At 43.8% G+C, this 13,141-nt stretch overlaps 5 non-coding genes across 5 annotated transcripts; all 5 read left to right on the plus strand.

The window, feature by feature from the left end:
• The first annotated feature begins 260 nt into the window (after positions 1–260).
• On the plus strand, positions 261–333 carry TRNAF-GAA (transfer RNA phenylalanine (anticodon GAA)). Its single transcript has one exon. It is a non-coding gene; the product is annotated as a tRNA-Phe (tRNA).
• Positions 334–2,384: 2,051 nt separating this feature from the next.
• TRNAF-GAA (transfer RNA phenylalanine (anticodon GAA)) lies at positions 2,385–2,457 on the plus strand. Its single transcript has one exon. It is a non-coding gene; the product is annotated as a tRNA-Phe (tRNA).
• A 2,393-nt stretch (positions 2,458–4,850) lies between these two features.
• TRNAF-GAA (transfer RNA phenylalanine (anticodon GAA)) lies at positions 4,851–4,923 on the plus strand. Its single transcript has one exon. It is a non-coding gene; the product is annotated as a tRNA-Phe (tRNA).
• Positions 4,924–6,972: 2,049 nt separating this feature from the next.
• TRNAF-GAA (transfer RNA phenylalanine (anticodon GAA)) lies at positions 6,973–7,045 on the plus strand. Its single transcript has one exon. It is a non-coding gene; the product is annotated as a tRNA-Phe (tRNA).
• A 3,140-nt stretch (positions 7,046–10,185) lies between these two features.
• On the plus strand, positions 10,186–10,258 carry TRNAF-GAA (transfer RNA phenylalanine (anticodon GAA)). The gene has a single exon. It is a non-coding gene; the product is annotated as a tRNA-Phe (tRNA).
• Positions 10,259–13,141: the final 2,883 nt, after the last annotated feature.

Raw genomic sequence — 13,141 nt, forward strand, 5'->3', positions numbered from 1 at the left:
TGAACACCATGCCGGAAATCCAGGAAATTGTGGAAATAGATGGCCAGCAGAGAAACAGCAATCACAACATAAAAGGAGGTTACTGAGGCAAGCTTACATTGGTTTGTCAAGGGGAACTATTGCTCTTATTGTTCCTATTGCAATTACCATGCTGATGTTTGAAAATAAAAGTGTAGGCTGGGACTTTAGATCTCCTTTAAGGTCTCTGGGACCCCTTCGCCTTGCCACCACACACCTGCTGGCTTGCTCCGTTGGAACGTGCCAAAATAGCTCAGTTGGGAGAGCGTTAGACTGAAGATCTAAAGGTCCCTGGTTCGATCCCGGGTTTCGGCATCTGTTGTAGGTTTAAGGAGAGTCCACCTGTCTGTGAGCTGTTGCTTTTCTCATGAATCGGGCTAGCGTATGCTCCATGCTTTGGCTTCTCACCTGTCTGTTGCTCATGACAGAACGGTGGCTTAGTCTCACTGGCAATTTAGTCGTGAATCTTGCTGCCTTTTCTCTTTTCCGGCAACATGCATAGGCATAAAAATCTCAATTCTCCATAGGCTCCTGTCACACCAACTTATAGTAGCCAACAATTGCTGAGGAAAGCACACATCTTAAGCCGAAATAGCTCAGTTGGGAGAGCGTTAGACTGAAGATCTAAAGGTCCCTGGTTCAATCCCGGGTCTTGGCAACTGCCTGCATTTCTTTTGATGTAATGCTTCCCGGCAAGACTGGGCAGACCAAGACCAAGGTTTAGAAACTGGTTCAGTGCATATTAGGGTCTCGGGCGCAGCAGAAAAGCAATTGTACAACTTCCCGCAGTATATGGTTTTCTCAGCCAACGTGCAAGGACATGTCCAAAATCTATTCTTCTCAATAGGACCAGGTTACACCACCACATAGCGCTTGCAAAGCCTTGGGGGAAAAAAAGGCTGGCATGTTGCATTGTTGCAGCCCTCACCTGCGTTATGCCAATCAAACCAAGTGGAAGAGTCTGCTTCACAGAGGAAATGCAATGTGTCCGAAAGGAATGGCAGCGCGCAGCCGAGCAAAACAACTTATCAAATGCATTCCGGGGTGAACAAGACTTAGCCGGCTTTGAAAGATACTAAAAGTCACGGCGCAGCCAAAACTAGTCTTTGACAACTTGATGCAAGTAAATAGAACTTTTTTGAACCATGGGATGAATAAAATCCAATACATTTTCTTCCTCGTGCTGATGCATCAGACTAGAAAACCAGAAGCAGGTCAGAAAAAGTATCTTCGCGGTCCGAAATGACTTCCATGACAAAAGTTACAATTGCGCAGCTGAAGATTCTCAGCTTCCTCAGGTTGCAGGCCGCTTCTTCTTCCATACACACAAAATGAGAAGCATAACCACTCCTTCCTAGAAAAGGCAATATCACTTATTCAACCAATTTCCTTGCGGAGTCACTTCTCTTGCAGGGTCCCAAAAGACACAGTATACACGCAAGTCATTTGGATTTTGCCTTTCACTTTAGTTTGAAGAAAGATGTATGATTGTATTCCTTTTATCAGGAAAATTGGGTGAAAATGGCTACGTCAGATGAAAAGCAAAGCTTTAAAGCGAAGAAAGATTACAAACTGTATGACTTTTTCAGGGAAAGTGGCTCAAAATGGCTACGTCAGATGAAAAGCAAGAGGGTTAGCAGCTAGATAAGGTTCCTTTCGAAAAGAGAACACTTGGAGCATTTTCCTTCACTCTGGTCCTTTGGTAGTACTACGGCTGGTTTAAGGCTTCTTTAGAGCAGTGTATTTGGACTCCTCAAAACCTCTATCTAGCTTTAAAAATGTAAAGCCATATATTGCTTCCCACGTTGCATTTCATTGATTTCTAGCCTACTCGCATGAATTTGAACAATCTTGAATATTGTAAACTGACTTTGTGAAGATCCACCAACATTTTCTTTTTTGATTTCAGTGAAATGTATTCACAGTGCCCTGTGAGTAGACTTTGCTGTGTCACACATTTCACAGAGTCTGATTTCCAACGTACAGATTTGCTGAGAGGAGGAGTTTCAGGAGGCAGAGTCAGTACAGGAATCACAGCTTGCAGGCAGCAAGGTACCATGGGAGCTGCAGTCCTTAGAAAATGAAAGTAAAGAGCAGAGAAGAAGCTGAACACCATGCCGGAAATCCAGGAAATTGTGGAAATAGATGGCCAGCAGAGAAACAGCAATCACAACATAAAAGGAGGTTACTGAGGCAAGCTTACATTGGTTTGTCAAGGGGAACTATTGCTCTTATTGTTCCTATTGCAATTACCATGCTGATGTTTGAAAATAAAAGTGTAGGCTGGGACTTTAGATCTCCTTTAAGGTCTCTGGGACCCCTTCGCCTTGCCACCACACACCTGCTGGCTTGCTTCGTTGGAACGTGCCGAAATAGCTCAGTTGGGAGAGCGTTAGACTGAAGATCTAAAGGTCCCTGGTTCGATCCCGGGTTTCGGCATCTGTTGTAGGTTTAAGGAGAGTCCACCTGTCTGTGAGCTGTTGCTTTTCTCATGAATCGGGCTAGCGTATGCTCCATGCTTTGGCTTCTCACCTGTCTGTTGCTCATGACAGAACGGTGGCTTAGTCTCACTAGCAATTTAGTCGTGAATCTTGCTGCCTTTTCTCTTTTCCGGCAACATGCATAGGCATAAAAATCTCAATTCTCCATAGGCTCCTGTCACACCAACTTATAGTAGCCAACAATTGCTGAGGAAAGCACATGTCTTAAGCTGAAATAGCTCAGTTGGGAGAGCGTTAGACTGAAGATCTAAAGGTCCTTGGTTCAATCCTGGGTTTCGGCAACTGCCTCCGTTTCTTTTGGTGTAACGCTTCCCGGCAAGACTGGGCAGACCAAGACCAAGGTTTAGAAACTGGTTCAGTGCATATTAGGGTCTCGGGCGCAGCAGAAAAGCAATTGTACAACTTCCCGCAGTATATGGTTTTCTCAGCCAACGTGCAAGGACATGTCCAAAATCTATTCTTCTCAATAGGACCAGGTTACACCACCACATAGCGCTGCAAAGCCTTGGGGGAAAAAAAGGCTGGCATGTTGCATTGTTGCAGCCCTCACCTGCGTTATGCCAATCAAACCAAGTGGAAGAGTCTGCTTCACAGAGGAAATGCAATGTGTCCGAAAGGAATGGCAGCGTGCAGCCGAGCAAAACAACTTATCAAATGCATTCCGGGGTGAACAAGACTTAGCCGGCTTTGAAAGATACTAAAAGTCACGGCGCCGCCAAAACTAGTCTTTGACAACTTGATGCAAGTAAATAGAACTTTTTTGAACCATGGGATGAATAAAATCCAATACATTTTCTTCCTCGTGCTGATGCATCAGACTAGAAAACCAGAAGCAGGTCAGAAAAAGTATCTTCGCGGTCCGAAATGACTTCCATGACAAAAGCTACAATTGCGCAGCTGAAGATTCTCAGCTTCCTCAGGTTGCAGGCCGCTTCTTCTTCCATACACACAAAATGAGAAGCATAACCACTCCTTCCTAGAAAAGGCAATATCACTTATTCAACCAATTTCCTTGCGGAGTCACTTCTCTTGCAGGGTCCCAAAAGACACAGTATACACGCAAGTCATTTGGATTTTGCCTTTCACTTTAGTTTGAAGAAACATGTATGATTGTATGCCTTTTATCAGGAAAATTGGGTGAAAATGGCTACGTCAGATGAAAAGCAAAGCTTTAAAGCGAAGAAAGATTACAAACTGTATGACTTTTTCAGGGAAAGTGGCTCAAAATGGCTACGTCAGATGAAAAGCAAGAGGGTTAGCAGCTAGATAAGGTTCCTTTCGAAAAGAGAACACTTGGAGCATTTTCCTTCACTCTGGTCCTTTGGTAGTACTACGGCTGGTTTAAGGCTTCTTTAGAGCAGTGTATTTGGACTCCTCAAAACCTCTATCTAGCTTTAAAAATGTAAAGCCATATATTGCTTCCCACGTTGCATTTCATTGATTTCTAGCCTACTCGCATGAATTTGAACAATCTTTAATATTGTAAACTGACTTTGTGAAGATCCACCAACATTTTCTTTTTTGATTTCAGTGAAATGTATTCACAGTGCCCTGTGAGTAGACTTTGCTGTGTCACACATTTCACAGAGTCTGATTTCCAACGTACAGATTTGCTGAGAGGAGGAGTTTCAGGAGGCAGAGTCAGTACAGGAATCACAGCTTGCAGGCAGCAAGGTACCATGGGAGTTGCAGTCCTTAGAAAATGAAAGTAAAGAGCAGAGAAGAAGCTGAACACCATGCCGGAAATCCAGGAAATTGTGGAAATAGATGGCCAGCAGAGAAACAACAATCACAACATAAAAGCAGGTTACTGAGGCAAGCTTACATTGGTTTGTCAAGGGGAACTATTGCTCCTATTGTTCCTATTTCCATTACCATGCTGATGTTTGAAAATAAAAGTGTAGGCTGGGACTTTAGATCTCCTTTAAGGTCTCTGGGACCCCTTCGCCTTGCCGCCACACACCTGCTGGCTTGCTCCTTCAGAATGTGCCGAAATAGCTCAGTTGGGAGAGCGTTAGACTGAAGATCTAAAGGTCCCTGGTTCGATCCCGTGTTTCGGCATCTGTTGTAGGTTTAAGGAGAGTCCACCTGTCTGTGAGCTGTTGCTTTTCTCATGAATCGGGCTAGCGTATGCTCCATGCTTTGGCTTCTCACCTGTCTGTTGCTCATGACAGAACGGTGGCTTAGTCTCACTGGCAATTTAGTCGTGAATCTTGCTGCCTTTTCTCTTTTCCGGCAACATGCATAGGCATAAAAATCTCAATTCTCCATAGGCTCCTGTCACACCAACTTATAGTAGCCAACAATTGCTGAGGAAAGCACACGTCTTAAGCCGAAATAGCTCAGTTGGGAGAGCGTTAGACTGAAGATCTAAAGGTCCCTGGTTCAATCCCGGGTTTCGGCAACTGCCTGCGTTTCTTTTGGTTTAACGCTTCCCAGCAAGACTGGGCAGACCAAGACCAAGGTTTAGAAACTGGTTCAGTGCATATTAGGGTATCGGGCGCAGCAGAAAAGCAATTGTACAATTTCCCGCAGTATATGGTTTTCTCAGCCAACGTGCAAGGACATGTCCAAAATCTATTCTTCTCAATAGGACCAGGTTACACCACCACATAGCGCTGGAAAGCCTTGGGGGAAAAAAAGGCTGGCATGTTGCATTGTTGCAGCCCTCACCTGCGTTATGCCAATCAAACCAAGTGGAAGAGTCTGCTTCACAGAGGAAATGTAATATGTCCGAAAGGAATGGCAGCGCGCAGCCGAGCAAAACAACTTATCAAATGCATTCCGGGGTGAACAAGACTTAGCCGGCTTTGAAAGATACTAAAAGTCACGGCGCCGCCAAAACTAGTCTTTGACAACTTGATGCAAGTAAATAGAACTTTTTTGAACCATGGGATGAATAAAATCCAATACATTTTCTTCCTCGTGCTGATGCATCAGACTAGAAACCAGAAGCAGGTCAGAAAAAGTATCTTCGCGGTCCGAAATGACTTCCATGACAAAAGTTACAATTGCGCAGCTGAAGATTCTCAGCTTCCTCAGTTTGCAGGCCGCTTCTTCTTCCATGCACACAAAATGAGAAGCATAACCACTCCTTCCTAGAAAAGGCAATATCACTTATTCAACCAATTTCCTTGTGGAGTCACTTCTCTTGCAGGGTCCCAAAAGACACAGTATACACGCAAGTCATTTTGATTTTGCCTTTCACTTTAGTTTGAAGAAAGATGTATGATTGTATGCCTTTTATCAGGAAAATTGGGTGAAAATGGCTACGTCAGATGAAAAGCAAAGCTTTAAAGCGAAGAAAGATTACAAACTGTATGACTTTTTCAGGGAAAGTGGCTCAAAATGGCTACGTCAGATGAAAAGCAAGAGGGTTAGCAGCTAGATAAGGTTCCTTTCGAAAAGAGAACACTTGGAGCATTTTCCTTCACTCTGGTCCTTTGGTAGTACTACGGCTGGTTTAAGGCTTCTTTAGAGCAGTGTATTTGGACTCCTCAAAACCTCTATCTAGCTTTAAAAATGTAAAGCCATATATTGCTTCCCACGTTGCATTTCATTGATTTCTAGCCTACTCGCATGAATTTGAACAATCTTGAATATTGTAAACTGACTTTGTGAAGATCCACCAACATTTTCTTTTTTGATTTCAGTGAAATGTATTCACAGTGCCCTGTGAGTAGACTTTGCTGTGTCACACATTTCACAGAGTCTGAATTCCAACGTACAGATTTGCTGAGAGGAGGAGTTTCAGGAGGCAGAGTCAGTACAGGAATCACAGCTTGCAGGAAGCAAGGTACCATGGGAGCTGCAGTCCTTAGAAAATGAAAGTAAAGAGCAGAGAAGAAGCTGAACACCATGCCGGAAATCCAGGAAATTGTGGAAATAGATGGCCAGCAGAGAAACAGCAATCACAACATAATAGGAGGTTACTGAGGCAAGCTTAAATTGGTTTGTCAAGGGGAACTATTGCTCCTATTGTTCCTATTGCAATTACCATGCTGATGTTTGAAAATAAAAGTGTAGGCTGGGACTTTAGATCTCCTTTAAGGTCTCTGGGACCCCTTCGCCTTGCCGCCACACACCTGCTGGCTTGCTCCTTTGGAACGTGCCGAAATAGCTCAGTTGGGAGAGCGTTAGACTGAAGATCTACAGGTCCCTGGTTCGATCCCGGGTTTTGGCATCTGTTGTAAGTTTAAGGAGAGTCCACCTGTCTGTGAGCTGTTGCTTTTCTCATGAATCGGGCTAGCGTATGCTCCATGCTTTGGCTTCTCACCTGTCTGTTGCTCATGACAGAACGGCGGCTTAATCTCACTGGCAATTTAGTCGTGAATCTTGCTGCCTTTTCTCTTTTCCGGCAACATGCATAGGCATAAAAATCTCAATTCTCCATAGGCTCCTGTCACACCAACTTATAGTAGCCAACAATTGCTGAGGAAAGCACACATCTTAAGCCGAAATAGCTCAGTTGGGAGAGCGTTAGACTGAAGATCTAAAGGTTCCTGGTTCAATCCCGGGTTTCGGCAACTGCCTGCGTTTGTTTTGGTTTAACGCTTCCCAGCAAGACTGGGCAGACCAAGACCAAGGTTTAGAAACTGGTTCAGTGCATATTAGGGTCTCGGGCGCAGCAGAAAAGCTATTGTACAATTTCCCGCAGTATATGGTTTTCTCAGCCAACGTGCAAGGACATGTCCAAAATCTATTCTTCTCAATAGGACCAGGTTACACCACCACATAGCGCTGCAAAGCCTTGGGGGAAAAAAAGGCTGGCATGTTGCATTGTTGCAGCCCTCACCTGCGTTATGCCAATCAAACCAAGTGGAAGAGTCTGCTTCACAGAGGAAATGCAATGTGTCCGAAAGGAATGGCAGCGTGCAGCCGAGCAAAACAACTTATCAAATGCATTCCGGGGTGAACAAGACTTAGCCGGCTTTGAAAGATACTAAAAGTCACGGCGCCGCCAAAACTAGTCTTTGACAACTTGATGCAAGTAAATAGAACTTTTTTGAACCATGGGATGAATAAAATCCAATACATTTTCTTCCTCGTGCTGATGCATCAGACTAGAAAACCAGAAGCAGGTCAGAAAAAGTATCTTCGCGGTCCGAAATGACTTCCATGACAAAAGCTACAATTGCGCAGCTGAAGATTCTCAGCTTCCTCAGGTTGCAGGCCGCTTCTTCTTCCATACACACAAAATGAGAAGCATAACCACTCCTTCCTAGAAAAGGCAATATCACTTATTCAACCAATTTCCTTGCGGAGTCACTTCTCTTGCAGGGTCCCAAAAGACACAGTATACACGCAAGTCATTTGGATTTTGCCTTTCACTTTAGTTTGAAGAAACATGTATGATTGTATGCCTTTTATCAGGAAAATTGGGTGAAAATGGCTACGTCAGATGAAAAGCAAAGCTTTAAAGCGAAGAAAGATTACAAACTGTATGACTTTTTCCGGGAAAGTGGCTCAAAATGGCTACGTCAGATGAAAAGCAAGAGGGTTAGCAGCTAGATAAGGTTCCTTTCGAAAAGAGAACACTTGGAGCATTTTCCTTCACTCTGGTCCTTTGGTAGTACTACGGCTGGTTTAAGGCTTCTTTAGAGCAGTGTATTTGGACTCCTCAAAACCTCTATCTAGCTTTAAAAATGTAAAGCCATATATTGCTTCCCACGTTGCATTTCATTGATTTCTAGCCTACTCGCATGAATTTGAACAATCTTTAATATTGTAAACTGACTTTGTGAAGATCCACCAACATTTTCTTTTTTGATTTCAGTGAAATGTATTCACAGTGCCCTGTGAGTAGACTTTGCTGTGTCACACATTTCACAGAGTCTGATTTCCAACGTACAGATTTGCTGAGAGGAGGAGTTTCAGGAGGCAGAGTCAGTACAGGAATCACAGCTTGCAGGCAGCAAGGTACCATGGGAGTTGCAGTCCTTAGAAAATGAAAGTAAAGAGCAGAGAAGAAGCTGAACACCATGCCGGAAATCCAGGAAATTGTGGAAATAGATGGCCAGCAGAGAAACAACAATCACAACATAAAAGCAGGTTACTGAGGCAAGCTTACATTGGTTTGTCAAGGGGAACTATTGCTCCTATTGTTCCTATTTCCATTACCATGCTGATGTTTGAAAATAAAAGTGTAGGCTGGGACTTTAGATCTCCTTTAAGGTCTCTGGGACCCCTTCGCCTTGCCTCCACACACCTGCTGGCTTGCTCTTTCAGAATGTGCCGAAATAGCTCAGTTGGGAGAGCGTTAGACTGAAGATCTAAAGGTCCCTGGTTCGATCCCGTGTTTCGGCATCTGTTGTAGGTTTAAGGAGAGTCCACCTGTCTGTGAGCTGTTGCTTTTCTCATGAATCGGGCTAGCGTATGCTCCATGCTTTGGCTTCTCACCTGTCTGTTGCTCATGACAGAACGGTGGCTTATGCAGGCCATAGATGGGGAGAAAAACTGCAGATTTTTCTTTTAAAAAACGAAAAATCGGTTGTTCAAGTGGCCGACGTTACCATCAATGGTAAAAAAAATCGGCCGATTTTCTACCCGTCTAGAGCCCGCAAAAAGTGTCCCTGCAGAGAGCTCTGCTATTTCTTTGACAGTTCTCTGACAGTTCCTTGACATTTATAGAAGTTGCAGCAATGTATCTATTTGTTTCCATTTAGGATACAGATGTTTTTATTCGGAAACAAATAGATACAATGTTTCAACCACTGTAAATGTCAAGGAACTGTCAGAGAACTGTCAGAAATAGCGGAGCTCTCTGCAGACACTTTTTGCTGGACTGGAATTCTTCTTATTTTCATCCTACTTCTTCTTCATCCTCATCCTCCTCTTCATCCTCATCCTCTTCTTCTTCATCCTCTTCTTCATCCTCATCCTCTTCTTCATCCTCATCCTCTTCTTCATCCTCATCCTCTTCTTCTTCTGCATCCTCATCCTATTCTTCTTCTTCATCATCATCCTCATCCTCTTCTTCTTCATCATCATCCTCATCCTCTTCTTCATCCTCATCTTCTTCTTCTTCTGCATCCTCATCTTCATCCTCATCCTCTTCTTCTTCATCCTCTTCTTCATCTTCTTCTTCTTCATCCTCATCCTCTTCTTCTTCATCATCCTCATCCTCTTCTTCTTCATCATCCTCATCTTCTTCTTCATCCTCTTCTTCTTCATCCTCTTCTTCTTCTTCATCCTCTTCTTCATCATCCTCTTCTTCCTCTTCTTCATCCTCTTCTTCATCGTCTTCCTCTTCTTTTTCTTCTTTTTGTCTTCCTCTTGCAGGTCACTGCTCATGCGCAGATTTTTTATCGGTAAAAAATCGGCCGATTTGCCCACTAATTGCCGCGAAAATCGGCCGATCGGCAAAATCGGCCGATTTTTTTCCAACTTTACCGAAAAAAAAAAACGGCCAAAATACCGAAAAACGGCCGACCAAATCGCCCACTAACGATCCGAAAATCGGCCAATTTTATTTTCGGCCGAGAAATCGGCCGATTTTCGACCCATCTATGGCCTGCATAAGTCTCACTGGCAATTTAGTCGTGAATCTTGCTGCCTTTTCTCTTTTCCGGCAACATGCATAGGCATAAAAATCTCAATTCTCCATAGGCTCCTGTCACACCAACTTATAGTAGCCAACAATTGCTGAGGAAAGCACACGTCTTAAGCCGAAATAGCTCAGTTGGGAGAGCGTTAGACTGAAGATCTAAAGGTCCCTGGTTCAATCCCGGGTTTCGGCAACTGCCTGCGTTTCTTTTGGTTTAACGCTTCCCAGCAAGACTGGGCAGACCAAGACCAAGGTTTAGAAACTGGTTCAGTGCATATTAGGGTATCGGGCGCAGCAGAAAAGCAATTGTACAATTTCCCGCAGTATATGGTTTTCTCAGCCAACGTGCAAGGACATGTCCAAAATCTATTCTTCTCAATAGGACCAGGTTACACCACCACATAGCGCTGGAAAGCCTTGGGGGAAAAAAAGGCTGGCATGTTGCATTGTTGCAGCCCTCACCTGCGTTATGCCAATCAAACCAAGTGGAAGAGTCTGCTTCACAGAGGAAATGTAATATGTCCGAAAGGAATGGCAGCGCGCAGCCGAGCAAAACAACTTATCAAATGCATTCCGGGGTGAACAAGACTTAGCCGGCTTTGAAAGATACTAAAAGTCACGGCGCCGCCAAAACTAGTCTTTGACAACTTGATGCAAGTAAATAGAACTTTTTTGAACCATGGGATGAATAAAATCCAATACATTTTCTTCCTCGTGCTGATGCATCAGACTAGAAACCAGAAGCAGGTCAGAAAAAGTATCTTCGCGGTCCGAAATGACTTCCATGACAAAAGTTACAATTGCGCAGCTGAAGATTCTCAGCTTCCTCAGGTTGCAGGCCGCTTCTTCTTCCATACACACAAAATGAGAAGCATAACCACTCCTTCCTAGAAAAGGCAATATCACTTATTCAACCAATTTCCTTGTGGAGTCACTTCTCTTGCAGGGTCCCAAAAGACACAGTATACACGCAAGTCATTTTGATTTTGCCTTTCACTTTAGTTTGAAGAAAGATGTATGATTGTATGCCTTTTATCAGGAAAATTGGGTGAAAATGGCTACGTCAGATGAAAAGCAAAGCTTTAAAGCGAAGAAAGATTACAAACTGTATGACTTTTTCAGGGAAAGTGGCTCAAAATGGCTACGTCAGATGAAAAGCAAGAGGGTTAGCAGCTAGATAAGGTTCCTTTCGAAAAGAGAACACTTGGAGCATTTTCCTTCACTCTGGTCCTTTGGTAGTACTACGGCTGGTTTAAGGCTTCTTTAGAGCAGTGTATTTGGACTCCTCAAAACCTCTATCTAGCTTTAAAAATGTAAAGCCATATATTGCTTCCCACGTTGCATTTCATTGATTTCTAGCCTACTCGCATGAATTTGAACAATCTTGAATATTGTAAACTGACTTTGTGAAGATCCACCAACATTTTCTTTTTTGATTTCAGTGAAATGTATTCACAGTGCCCTGTGAGTAGACTTTGCTGTGTCACACATTTCACAGAGTCTGAATTCCAACGTACAGATTTGCTGAGAGGAGGAGTTTCAGGAGGCAGAGTCAGTACAGGAATCACAGCTTGCAGGAAGCAAGGTACCATGGGAGCTGCAGTCCTTAGAAAATGAAAGTAAAGAGCAGAGAAGAAGCTGAACACCATGCCGGAAATCCAGGAAATTGTGGAAATAGATGGCCAGCAGAGAAACAGCAATCACAACATAATAGGAGGTTACTGAGGCAAGCTTAAATTGGTTTGTCAAGGGGAACTATTGCTCCTATTGTTCCTATTGCAATTACCATGCTGATGTTTGAAAATAAAAGTGTAGGCTGGGACTTTAGATCTCCTTTAAGGTCTCTGGGACCCCTTCGCCTTGCCGCCACACACCTGCTGGCTTGCTCCTTTGGAACATGCCGAAATAGCTCAGTTGGGAGAGCGTTAGACTGAAGATCTACAGGTCCCTGGTTCGATCCCGGGTTTTGGCATCTGTTGTAAGTTTAAGGAGAGTCCACCTGTCTGTGAGCTGTTGCTTTTCTCATGAATCGGGCTAGCGTATGCTCCATGCTTTGGCTTCTCACCTGTCTGTTGCTCATGACAGAACGGCGGCTTAATCTCACTGGCAATTTAGTCGTGAATCTTGCTGCATTTTCTCTTTTCCGGCAACATGCATAGGCATAAAAATCTCAATTCTCCATAGGCTCCTGTCACACCAACTTATAGTAGCCAACAATTGCTGAGGAAAGCACACATCTTAAGCTGAAATAGCTCAGTTGGGAGAGCGTTAGACTGAAGATCTAAAGGTTCCTGGTTCAATCCCGGGTTTCGGCAACTGCCTGCGTTTGTTTTGGTTTAACGCTTCCCAGCAAGACTGGGCAGACCAAGACCAAGGTTTAGAAACTGGTTCAGTGCATATTAGGGTCTCGGGCGCAGCAGAAAAGCTATTGTACAATTTCCCGCAGTATATGGTTTTCTCAGCCAACGTGCAAGGACATGTCCAAAATCTATTCTTCTCAATAGGACCAGGTTACACCACCACATAGCGCTGGAAAGCCTTGGGGGAAAAAAAGGCTGGCATGTTGCATTGTTGCAGCCCTCACCTGCGTTATGCCAATCAAACCAAGTGGAAGAGTCTGCTTCACAGAGGAAATGTAATGTGTCCGAAAGGAATGGCAGCACGCAGCCGAGCAAAACAACTTATCAAATGCATTCCGGGGTGAACAAGACTTAGCCGGCTTTGAAAGATACTAAAAGTCACGGCGCCGCCAAAACTAGTCTTTGACAACTTGATGCAAGTAAATAGAACTTTTTTGAACCATGGGATGAATAAAATCCAATACATTTTCTTCGTTGTGCTGATGCATCAGACTAGAAACCAGAAGCAGGTCAGAAAAAGTATCTTCGCGGTCCGAAATGACTTCCATGACAAAAGTTACAATTGCGCAGCTGAAGATTTTCAGCTTCCTCAGTTTTCAGGCCGCTTCTTCTTCCATGCACACAAAATGAGAAGCATAACCACTCCTTCCTAGAAAAGGCAATATCACTTATTCAACCAATTTCCTTGCGGAGTCACTTCTCTTGCAGGGTCCCAA

The sequence above is a fragment of the Staurois parvus genome, unplaced genomic scaffold (assembly GCF_062004578.1).
Source record: "Staurois parvus isolate SC_StPar_1 unplaced genomic scaffold, SC_StPar_1.0 ptg000126l, whole genome shotgun sequence".
Classification (NCBI taxonomy): domain Eukaryota; kingdom Metazoa; phylum Chordata; class Amphibia; order Anura; family Ranidae; genus Staurois; species Staurois parvus.